Below are 12,047 nucleotides of genomic sequence, written 5' to 3' on the forward strand. Positions count from 1 at the left end.
TACAGCCAAACTTTTTTTTTTTTAAAGCACCACTGTTGTTGGTCTGTTTCTGCTTCACCTGGTCAGGCAGGAACATTAGAGACCAGTTCCAGAAGGTCCTTAGGGCCCAGGAGCCTGAAACACTGGGTGCCCAGGACTCACATCTCAAGCCCAAGAGTGCGGGGAAGAAAGTTTCAAAGTCCAGCAAAGCAAACACCTCACCGAGCCCACTCGGACCTGGAGACACAGAGGCTGCGTGCTCTGAGCTGTTCGATGAAAGCAAATCGCACAATTTATAGGAGCAAGTTTTAACACAAGTTTGGTTTGTTTGGATAGTAGAGACCACCTAGAAGCCTGGTGTGAGGTTATGAAATTTCATGTCCTTTGCTTGGCTTTCTTCCCAGCTGCATTCTACCAACAAGGGCATTTTAGGGGACATAACTGTATGACTACAAGAGATGACACCACACCTCTAACTTTCCAGGGCCAATGGATCAGGGGAGAAGTTGTTCTGCTGCATCCAGCAGTGTAGTCTGTATACTGCACAAGGTGCCTGACTTTCAAGTGGGGCTGAGATAGAACCTGTGTGTCACCCTGCCTGAAGCAAGGGGCACCTTTCTCCTTACACAGAAGACAGCAGTGAGTGTGCAGGTCCACACTTGCCCACAGGGGCCCCTTTTGCTTCATCTCCCAGCTCCCAGAGGTGAGCAAATCATCATCAGCTGGGCCTAAGCTGGACGGGCAGAGGAGGGGGAAAAGAGAGGAGTGATGTTAACCTCTGGGGGCACCTTGTTGAGAGTTCAGAGGCAGAAAGAGCCCCAAGGCATGGTCACAGAGAGAAAGAAAGGAAGCTCAATCTGCAGTGAGCAAGAGTGGAAGGAACACTTCACCTTGAGGTTGGCCACGAATCCTTAGCTAAACACTGACCAGGTGGACAGCCACTCCAGCTGGAGATGCCCGACAAAGCCACCTGCAGTCCTCTGTCTGTAGAACCATGGCAGGGAAGGGTGATGAGTGTGGGCCATGCTGGTGACCTCCAATGGCACAGTTAAACAGCCCGGCACCTGCTACCTGAGTCTTCACGGTAAGACCGGCACATCCTCTGGAAAGACTCATCCTGGGCCCAAGGGAGCGCCATGTTGATGAAAATCATATCCAGATGCTGATGCTAAAGACTGTGGGACTGGCTGTGACACTGATGGAGGGGCTGCTCAAAGGCGGAGGACATCCTAGGAGGGAAAAAGGATGGTGGGGAACAGAGAAAGGGAAGAGGGAGGGAGAACACAGCCACACCTGCATCACCACTCAGCCAGCGCAAGCCCCAGGAACATGGCTGTCTTCATTTGTTGATTGCACAGACAGGCATCATGAGCAGAGTCGAGGTAGGATAGCTGGGCATCGAGCTATCGCCCCTCCCTCAAGGAGCCTGAGTGTTTCAGTCAGCAACATGTTCCAAAATTGTATGAAGACCTTGGACATTTGTGACAGGGCCCTCCCCACAGTGTTGTTAGCTGTCTTGGCTCATGGGTCCTCATGTCAACCCCAGTTTTTCTGCTTCTACCCCCATTTCATAGGAGGAGAAAGGGAGGCTTAGGGCGAGGAAGACACAGTAAGAAGAGAGACCTCATACTGCTGGCCCACGCTTAGCTCTGCTTGCTTAAGAAATCACCCAAAGCATGAAAGCTTCTGCTGCCCAAAGCAGCTTTCACCAGCTGGGTCACTTCATTGTCTGTTTTCTTATTTGCCTCTGTGATTGGCAAAGGACAGTGGGACAGCACAGAGAAAGCGATGCTTGTGTCTGGGGGTCGGCAGGTGGGGTCACAGCAAAGCATTCCTCCTTCCCTAGAGCTGGGTGCACAGGCCAGGCAGGGTGGAGCAGCTTGCAGAAAGATGGAAATAGGTTGAAAAGGAAAAGTCGCTCTGGAGGCTGTTTTCTGTGTGCTGTGGGACCCGTTCCAACCACAGCGACGAATAAGAAAGCAGAAGTAATGAAGTGATCCAGCTGGTGAAAGCTGCCTTGGTTAGCAGAAACTACTTTCATGTTTTAGGTAATTTCTTAAGAGAACAGAACTAACCTGAGCCAGCCCCTCGCCAGAAGTACAAGGTCCCTCTCCTCACATCGCCATACTTCTTCCTGCCTTCACCACACTCTCTATGTCTCTCTCTCTGTCTCTCTCTCTCTGTGTTTCTGTGTCACTGTCTCTCTCTCTCTCACACACACACACACACACACACTCCTCAAATCACGCTTTACTAAGAGCTAAATGCTCTCTCTAGACTTGACAGAATAATAAACTACTGTGGATGACACAGCGTGGGAGGTGAGAGCACAGCTGTGATAGCTGTCCCTCACCCAGGCCTGGTGGGCCCGCCAGTGTCAGGGGCCATTGGTTTTTAAGGCCATTTCAAGCACTTCCAGCATGATCTTCCCATAGAGAGGCAATAAGACCGTAGTGTCCCTCGCCACCCAAAGTGCCACCAGGACCTGCTGGGAGCTCATTGGAAACTCAGTCTCAGCCCCCCACAGCTGAACAGAGCTGCGCTTTGCCTCCCCACCCCGCCCTGGGCAGCCATGTGCAGCTCCCAGCCCACAGGAGCCAAGCTATGCCCTGCAATTCCATTACCCACACAAAAGAGAGTATTTCAAACTCTCAGAGCTACTAGAGCACCTGCCTGGTTCCCGGGGAGAACACAGACAAAAGCACAGGCCACTGCCCCTGCCCTGAAATGTGACAGGCCACTGCAGCCCATCAGTCATGTGCATGGACTAGAAGTGATGGGACTGGGAAGCAGGTATGGCCAGGGGCTGATGGCATCATCAGGATGCAAAAGTGTGGGGCACGTCCAGCCCTGCTGTCCTGGGCACTGTGTTCCCAGGCTTCATACTCCACCTTTATGACCCAGAGGTGTGACTGTGACTTTGTTTGGTTTCTTGGGAATCAGTTTCTGGCTGGAAGCCTTAAGAGCCTGGCCCTCAATACTGAACGAGAAACGCCTCCTCCCCAGTGGCCATCAGCCATTGACTGTCCACCTGGTTCTGCGCTACAACCACCTGATTTAAATACTGGTACCAGGATCCCTCTACTAATCAGCAAAATCCCCATCTCTGGAGGTGGGTTCCGGACATCTGTTTTCTTAGCCATAGCCAGGTGGGTCTAAAGAGTGTGGGGCTGAGGTCAAAGTGCACACACATTGCTCACACCACCTCTAGTTGGCACCTGCTGTGTCCTTTACAGAGTGGTCTCCTCTCATCCACCCCAGGTCTCTTCCCCAGGCTGCCTCCATCAGAGCCTTCCCAGCCTCTCCTGCCCAGGCCACACGCTCTGTTCGTGGCCCACAGCACCCAACTCTAGCCCCTGAAGTGGCATTTCCCACTAATGAGGGGCCACCAGAGGTGGGGGTGAGAAGCTGAGTCTTGTTTACAGTTGAGACCCCAGCTCAGCACCAGCAAGCTCCCCTCAGACATGAGTGGGATTGAAGTGAACGGCCAAGGCACCCATCTTTCCTTCTTCACATCCTTGCCCAGCCCTACTGTGTCCAGCCTCGCCCCCACCTCTGCCTGTCCAACCAAAGGTGGAACCATCTGATGCCCTGGGCAGGGACCTCCTGTTGCCTCTCCAAGGGCAGCACTGTGTCCCAAATCCGCGTACTCTCAGCACTGGTGCCCAGGCTACTCATCAGAGTGACTCAGGCACCAACCATGACCTCGTTTTCCTGCTCACTTGATCCTAAGACTTTTCTCACCTCCTCCTGCTCCAGTTAATGAGTGACTTGAGTCTCTTGCTTTCTTGTTGTAACTAACCCCTGTCTGGGGTCCTGCTTCCTTCTTCTTAACTGTTCCACAGCCTCCCCATTCACACACAAATGCAGCTGTACCTCACATTTGAGAACCCTCACTTTTGCTCTCAGAGCTTCCTGTGCTGACCAGCTGTCAGCTTCCCCTCTTCCTGAATTCCTTTTAGCCTTGCCTGGTCTTTACTTCCCCCTCACTGGCTGGATTTTGGCCTGTGGTGACCTTCCCTGCACAGACTCTGGCCCCTGGCCTGGATTTCCCCTGCCCCTCTCCACTGCAGCTGTGTCAGTCTTCCCCTCCCCAAACTACAGCCCATAATTAAGACATGAAAAGGTTTGGATGAATAATGGGTGGGTGGGTGATGGAGGATGAAGGATGGATGTGATGAACGGATGGATGGATGGATGGGTGGGATGAATGGATGGATGGGTGGGATGGATGGATGGATGGATGGATGGATGAATAAAATGAATGGATGGATGGGGTGGTTAGAAGACTAGAAGAGGAGTGCAGGATGGATAGGCAGGCAAGCAAATGGGTAAATAGATAAATATATGGCTAGACAGATGGATAGAAAGAGTCAATCAGCTGACCCACTCAATCCTAATAGTCCCACACACCTGAGCAGAACTACTGAACAACCCTCAGTGGCACATAAATGTTATCATTCCCAGAGCCATGGCCTACAGAGAAGTATGGAAAGTGGCACTTGCAGTCCAGATTGCATGAGCTCTAATAAGCTCTGGGATCTGGATGACAGGCCTCAGCTAAACTGACCAGCCCTCGGTCAGAGTTAATGCTTCCCTTTCAGGTCAAGTTCACTGCTAGGATGGCCCACTGTTCAGTCTGAGAGCTGCTGGATCTGTGATGATGGCTCATTATTCAATGGCCATAACTGAGTTCACTGACCAATAGAAAAGGCGTCTAGCCTTGACTATTACCACACTTTCACGTGGTCTGACGTTTAACCATCACCCTGCTAGACTTGAAGCAGACTGTTTCTTCTCTGTTCACCATCATCAACAGAAATTTAATTGAAACTCAACACACCTCATTAGATTGAATAAACACCTACTGATAATAAAATGGCAGACCCAGGAATGCTAACCAAGTATCTATGGGACTCCTTTGTGCTTCCCAGGCCCCATGATATTAAACATTTGTGTCAATAAAATGGGAGAGGCAGTATGTGATAATTTACACATGATTTGCTGTGTCGGAAGCTTGGTCCCTGATGTGGCAATGTGGAGAAGTGGGGGGACATTCAAGAAGTAAGGCCTAGTGGTAGGTCATGCTGTCTTTGGGGTGATGCCCTGGAAAGGGACTAAAATAGTTCCTTTGGGAATCTGGTCAGTGCTCCTAAGAGATTATTACAAAGAGGGAGACTGGCCCTTCTTGCTCTGGCTCCCTGTATCCTCTTAGGATCCCTCCCTCCCACACAGACTGCTGCCATAATGCCATCCACCGTGGTGCCCTTTTCTGGTGTCATCATGGTGCTCCAAAACTCTGAGCTAAATAAACCCCTTTTCTTTATAAAGTACCCAGCCTTGGATATTTTGTTATTGCAGCAGAAAACAGACTAACACAAGGTGATTTTGGTCACTTTCAGGAACTTGTGACAAAAAGCTTTCAAATGATTCTCCAGCCTCTCTCCTCCTTGCTCCTCAGCTAAGGAGGCTGACAGGTCTAAACAGTGGACGTGCCAGACCACTCTTGCCCCATGTAGCTTGCACAATAAAGAAACTCCTCTTACATTAAACCGTGGAGACTCATTACTGCAGCATAACTTAGCCTAACCTAACTAATACAAATAATAATATCAGCAACAATCCTGCTTCTTGACTCCTTGCTTTATTCTCAATGCTTATCAGGGATTGCCCACTTTATTGAGTGAAGGAACTGTCAATCAGTCAGTTGTTATTTCTTTGGAATGGGTTAACTCTGCCTCTGAATAAGGGCAAAATCTTCCTGCCCCTCTCAGGGGGCCCCTTTCTTCTTACTTCATGCCCACGAATGGGCACCTGACCTATATCTCTTTATTGTTCTCAGATAATCTACTCCAAAGTATGCAAGAATTAGCTGATAAAATAATCCCTTCTGGTCATTTGCATGTCAATGATCAGATCTGTTTGATTCACCACTCCCGAACTCCCAAACACAAGTACTCTGTGTCCCCTACCCCTCAGGCAGCCAACTCATGGTCTCCTTTTCCAGTCCTAAGGCTGAGACATAAAATATAAGGCAAGTCCTAAACATGAAAGCCCGGGTTGCAACATTGGCAGAGCCTGTTGCTCCCTGGACTGGCACATCGCTTGGGCCTCAGTTTCTTTTTCCATAAAATCGGAACAAAGTGCCTTGTGTCTGCCTGTATTCATTTCCTGTGGCTGCTATAACAAATCACCATGAACTCATTGGCTTACATCATCAGAAACTTATTCTCTTCACAGTTCTGAAAACCAGAAGTCTAAAGCCAATTCTCTTGGGCTGAAATCATGGTGCCACAGGGGCCATACTTCCCCCGGAGGCTCTGAAAGGATCCATTTCCTTCAGACTCCCGGTGGCTGCTCATGGCCTCCTCTCTCCAGTCCACCCTGTGGTCATACCACCTTCCCTCCTCTCTTGTGGAATCTCCCTCTGCCTCCTTCTTACTGGAACACTTGAGATCGCATTTAGGACCCTTTCAGAAAACCCAGGATCATGTCCTGTGTCAAATCCTTGTCTGAACCACATCTGCAAGGATGTCCTCTTTTTTGCTGTCTAAGGCAATGCTCCCAGGCTCGAAAGTTAGGACATAGCATTTTGGAAGAGCCATGGTGACAGGCATAGCTCAGATCAGGACACTGTGATCCTATCTACCTTCGTGACAGCAATGACTCCATGTCGTACTACAGGCTCTGGACACACAGGAGGAGAAAAAGTTGTCATGCTCGTCATTATTGCCATTTGTCCGATGAGCGCAGATAAAAGAATCATCACTTTCCCACAGTTTTTAGAAAACAGATGCACCTGCCGCTTGTCTTGTGGCTGCAGACCCCATGGTCACTTCCCTGAAAAGAGTCAGTCAGCACCACTGACCAGGACCCTAAGCTGGAGTAACTGTGGCTTCAGTGCTGGCACATAGGCATGGTGTAATGAAGAGTCAAGAGATGTGAGCCAGCCGGTGTTGAGAAGAAGGAACGGAACCCACGCCCTGCAAGCTGCAGGCTGCCCCAAGATACGTTATCTGGGGCCAAGGACCACAGCCTTCCTGGGACAAAGCCCTTGAGCTCCAGATTAAATGCCATCTGGTGTCTGCCGTGTGTGACCTAAAAAAAAATCCCTTTGAGAGATGTAAGTGAGGAGGAAGACTTCTGTGCTAGGAAAACTGTGTGTGTTTCAAGGTATTTTGGGTCATTTAGAACAACAATATTAACCCCTCAGAGGCTGGAAGAAATTAGCTTTCTATCCAGATTCAAAGGAAGCCTAGTGGAGGATGCATCACAGGAGAAATGTCTTGGCAGTGGATATTAAAGATAATTATTAAAGATAATACTGAATCTCTTCCATGTGGTCATAGCATTGGGGTTGCGGAGGTTGGTGAGAGGCTGGGGACAGGGAGTCAGGCTGGCTCTTGAGGATTAGAGTGTCCAGGGCAGCTGTGCTGTGTTTGGAAGTTGACATTTTCATATAGAAGGATCAAGAGACTTGGATTTCCAACGAAGAGAGCCCACAAGTGCATAGAATCATGGTCTTTTAGGCTGTTGTGCTGCACATTGAGGTTGTCACTAGGCTCCTGGTCTGTTTCCTGTAATTAGTGTAAATCAATCAGGTGATCTCACCCCTGGAGAGTGATTGGCTTGGCAATGGGCATGTGACCCAGTTCTGGCCAATGAAATGAAGACAAAGTCTGCCAGGGGCTATAAGCCCTCCTTGCTTATAGGAGGGTGCCCATGGAAGAGGTGGTCTCTCTTCTTCTTCTGGACCATGTCACATGTGACACCTGGGACCACTGCCACCATCTTGTGACCAGCCTGAAGACAAAGTCAATGTCAAGGCTGGCAGAACAAAGAGACAGAAAGAACCCAGGTCCTTGAGGACATCTCTGTGTGTGAAGCCGGCCTGTCCTGCAGTCAGCCATAACTTCCTGTGCGTGAAACAGTAAACGTCCTCACTCAGCAGGGCTGTTTGATTTCTGTGACTGGCTCAGGAAGCTGAGGCCCCATACAGTGCTTTTGCCCAACCTAGAAAAGGTGGTCCTTCCCTGACAATGACACCCAGCTTGGGAACAGAGTGCCCCCAATGCCAGGAACCCCATCCAGGGAATATCCCACACAGCAGAGTCACAAAGCCATTCAGCAAGCCCGCCACCCGAGCCTCCCGAGCGGTGGAGACCTCACTCCCCATTCCTGGATAATTCTGGCCTTTGAGAAGTTCAGGGTGGTGCCCAACAGTGAGTGTAGCCCCCATACTCCAACTCAGTCAGTCTTCCCACAAATGTCCTTTGGACAAGTCACACTTCTGGCTTCTTATTCTACATGCTATGCAAAGGCAGCTTCAAGCCTCACCCCTTCCTTTCTAACCAGAACCCCTGTGCCTCCCACCCCCATGGAAATCCTAGAGACGGGACTGCCAGGTAAACCCCTCAGACACACTCCTCTGCTATCTGCCCCAATTCGAAAGTGCTGGTAGGAAAAGCGTGGCCCTAAGAAACCCTGCCTCCTCTTCGTTCAGCTGAGAATCTGAAGGTGGGGGAACAAATTTCCCATGAAACATTCTCAGGCGCCAGATGTTTCTAAGGTGGCTTTGACCCTCTGCCCTGTTGGCCTCCCACAGGCCAGCTGGGGCTCAGTGACCTGGGAAGTGAGGGGGTGTCAGCAAAACTCCAGGACCCAGGGCAGGATAGAGTTCAAGGGCCAGGCACATATTTTGGTCTTGACCCTGGGGATCCAAGCTAGAGGTGGCCAGACACTTGACATCTGTTTCTCAGCTGAGAGGGACACAGTGTCAGTTTCCTTTTCTGCCTGGACTGAATTCCATGGCTGAAGCACACTGCGTCATGGAGGACCCAGCTGAAACTTGCAGAAGGCCCAGAGGTGGGCAGCCAGCATGGCAGCCAGCACAGCAGCCAGAAGCAGCCTTGGTGAGCCTTGGTAGCACACTCCCTGCCAGCCACACATATCTGCTGACCTTTTCCTGGAGGCTCATGCCATCGCCCCAAGGAGGCAGTTCAGCCTGGTGATCAAAGACTCGGATTTGGGATCAGTTGGATCCAGGTTCAGGTTATCAGCTCTGTGTTCAGGTATCTGCCTATTCCTATCTGCGTGACCTTCTGCCAGTGACTCTCCTTCTGTCTTCCTTTGCCCTATCTACAAGATGGGGATGACAGCAGCAGGTCCCTCTCAGGGCTTTTGGCAGGACTAAGACAGCGTGTTCAAAGCACATGACGTACTCTCTGGCATGCCGCAAACATGGGTCGATGATCAGTAAGTGTGCACAGCACAGCACTTTACAGTTTGCAAAGTGCTCTCTCTCCTGTAAAGAGCTGTGGCTCTGGTTGGACAGGCAGGTAGACCACCCGGAAACAGGAGCTCAGTCAATGCCTTTGTGAGGCTCGAAGCACAGCCCCCTGGGCCAGCTGGAGGCCATCAACTATGTCAGCTTTGATACTCACTCACCGGATGACTTGATACTTCCTCTCTGTTCCCATTCTCCTCCTCTGAGAAGTGAAACACTTCGTCCTCCTCTTGCTGAGATTTTTCTGTGAGAATTAATGTCGAACTAATGTACATTAATAAAAGCATTGTCGTACTTGCCATGTGCCCCTCCATGCCAGGCTTAGGCTAGTGCTTTCAAAACGCCACTAACCTTGCTGCAGCCGGGGTAGGTGAGCCATTTTATCTCCCTTGTGCAGATGGAGAAACCAAGGCTCAAAGAAAGGATTTCCACCAGGCCACACAGTGAGCAAGTGGCAGTGATGGGATTTGAACCAGTGTTGGTTGGGTCCCAAATTCAACCTTTCACCCTGATGCTGCCTTTAGCTCGGGCCAGCTCTGCTTTTTAGGAAGTGGCCAGACTTTGCCCTGGGTCCATCACCTTGGAATTGTGTGATGTTGGGGACATAAGGAAGACCAAATACCAGGGTGGAGGTGCCCATGTAACACTGTCATCACTTCCATGAGGAAGGGGCTGGCTCAGCCTCGCTTAACGCCCATGGGCAATGACTGTGCACCTGTGCTGGAGAGGCTCCCACACAGATGTGCAGGAAGGAGGGGAAGCAGGGCTCAACTGCAAAATGGCATGATGGGAGTTTGAGTAAGGCACAGAAAAGTCCAGAAAGCTCCATCAGGCTTTTCTTCTCCTCTTGAAGCCATACACCCAACTGAGCCCCACTCAGGGACTGACTGGGGTGCCGCACCCCAGGGTCTAAAGGAATGCCTGGTACAAAATTGGTGCTAGGTAAGTATGTTCTTAATTAGCTCGGGTAAATGAATGAGTGGACAAATGAGGGGTTAATTAGCAGGTGTGGTCACTTTGCTAGAGAGCTTGTTGGAGGTTCTGATCTGCAAGACCTTACAGCCCGGGGAGTGTTTTATTTATAACAGTCTCTGTTTATGTATGACAGCATGTGGGCAAAGAACTGGCTTACCTGCAGGTCAGGAGCCAGGTGTCCAAGGCTGGCTGGACCTTACCCCCCTGGCAGACTTCTTACCAATCTGCCCACCTCTCCAGCTTCTCCTGTTCTACAGAGAAATCTGGATTCACTGACCCAGGCAGTCACCAAGGCCACTGTGCACTGGCACCAACTCTGAGAGCCAACTGTGCCTGTCTCTTCCAACTCCACATTCAGTGACATCTCACTGGTAGCTTGACTATGTTTACACAGTGGAAAGTGGCAAACATTTTTTTCTTCCTGGAGAGCCAAGTGTTAAATTTCTATTAGCAAAAAACTTCAGAAGGTCCAAATTTCCTTGAAGTAGCTGGTCTTCTCTCTAAAATTCTTGTGTTTTGCTATAACTCCGCAAACATTTTTTATTTTAATAGAACACTTTAATGACCAACTCTATTACTCCCCCCACCCCACTCCCCTGTCTTTTATGAAGGTGCGTGTTCATGTTTAACCCTGCATTCAGCTGCAAGTGGATTTTCCAGTTTAAGAACCAGAACACTGTGAAGACAAGGCCACAGAGGCAGAGGAGAGGGCATCTGGGCAGTGGAACCACCTGCATGACAGAAAGTGCTGGGTACTTGTCATAAACCTGTGTCCAAACCCACCTAGAGAGTATATAGATCTAAAGTGGACTCACGTGACAATGACATGTCCCTGTGGGTCCATCGACTGTCACAAGAGTGTGCTGGTGTCAGATGCTGCTGCTAGTGGGGAGGCTGTGTGCATATGTGGGGGCCCTGGTTCATGGAAACTCTGATCTTTCCTCTCAGTCTTGCTGTGACCCTAAAGTCTATTTTTAAATTAAAAAAAAAAAAAAAAAACAGAGCATTGCGGGGTTTCCAGGTGTCCCTCCAGGCCCAGGATTCCTTAGGGCTCTGCCTCCTGTCTTTAATTAGCCCCGGTGAAAGTGGGATGTCCTGGTGCCAGTTCCTCCTTGGGTGAGGAAGAAGCTGAGGCCTGACAGGTGCCGGCACAGTCACTGGCAGATGGCTTCACCGTGCGGTCAGATTTGGGGAAGAGAGACCATGGAGGTTGGCTACTTCAGGGGCAGTGGTTCCTCCAGGTGTCTTCTGGCCACGTGCACCAGGACCACCTGCGGGTATGCTGGGATGCAGACCCAGGCCCAGTGTGGGGCCTACAGAGCTAGAACTGCAGGGGCTGAGGCCCCAGTGTGTGCCTGCCATGGACCCTCCACAGCCCAGCTATCCAACAGCAGGTGGGCTTGTCCCAAGAGCAGCAGGAGAACATGGGCCCATCCAATGCTGGTGGCCTCTCCAGCTCTGAGTCAGAAAGTCCTGGGTCACTTCCACGCTGTCACTTGCTGTGTAGTGGTGGGCACAGCCTTCCATCTCCTTGAATCTCAGTTTCCCCAGCTGTAAAACGAGAAGGATGATATCGTCAACCCCACAGGACTGTTACAACCATTAAACCATGAGCCCTCCATACTCGGGAGCCCCTCTTGGGACAGACACCTCATGACCTGCACTGGCCACCCTCTCGCTCTTCACATGCAATTCTCCACTGGAGTTTCCTGCCAACCTCAGACTCCAGCTGGGCAGGCATTCATGTTCTGATCCACAGAGGTGGAAACTGAGGTCCAAAGTCCCAAACACACTGGCAATATCCCTT

This window comes from Castor canadensis, chromosome 15 (genome assembly GCF_047511655.1).
Source record: "Castor canadensis chromosome 15, mCasCan1.hap1v2, whole genome shotgun sequence".
Lineage (NCBI taxonomy): Eukaryota > Metazoa > Chordata > Mammalia > Rodentia > Castoridae > Castor > Castor canadensis.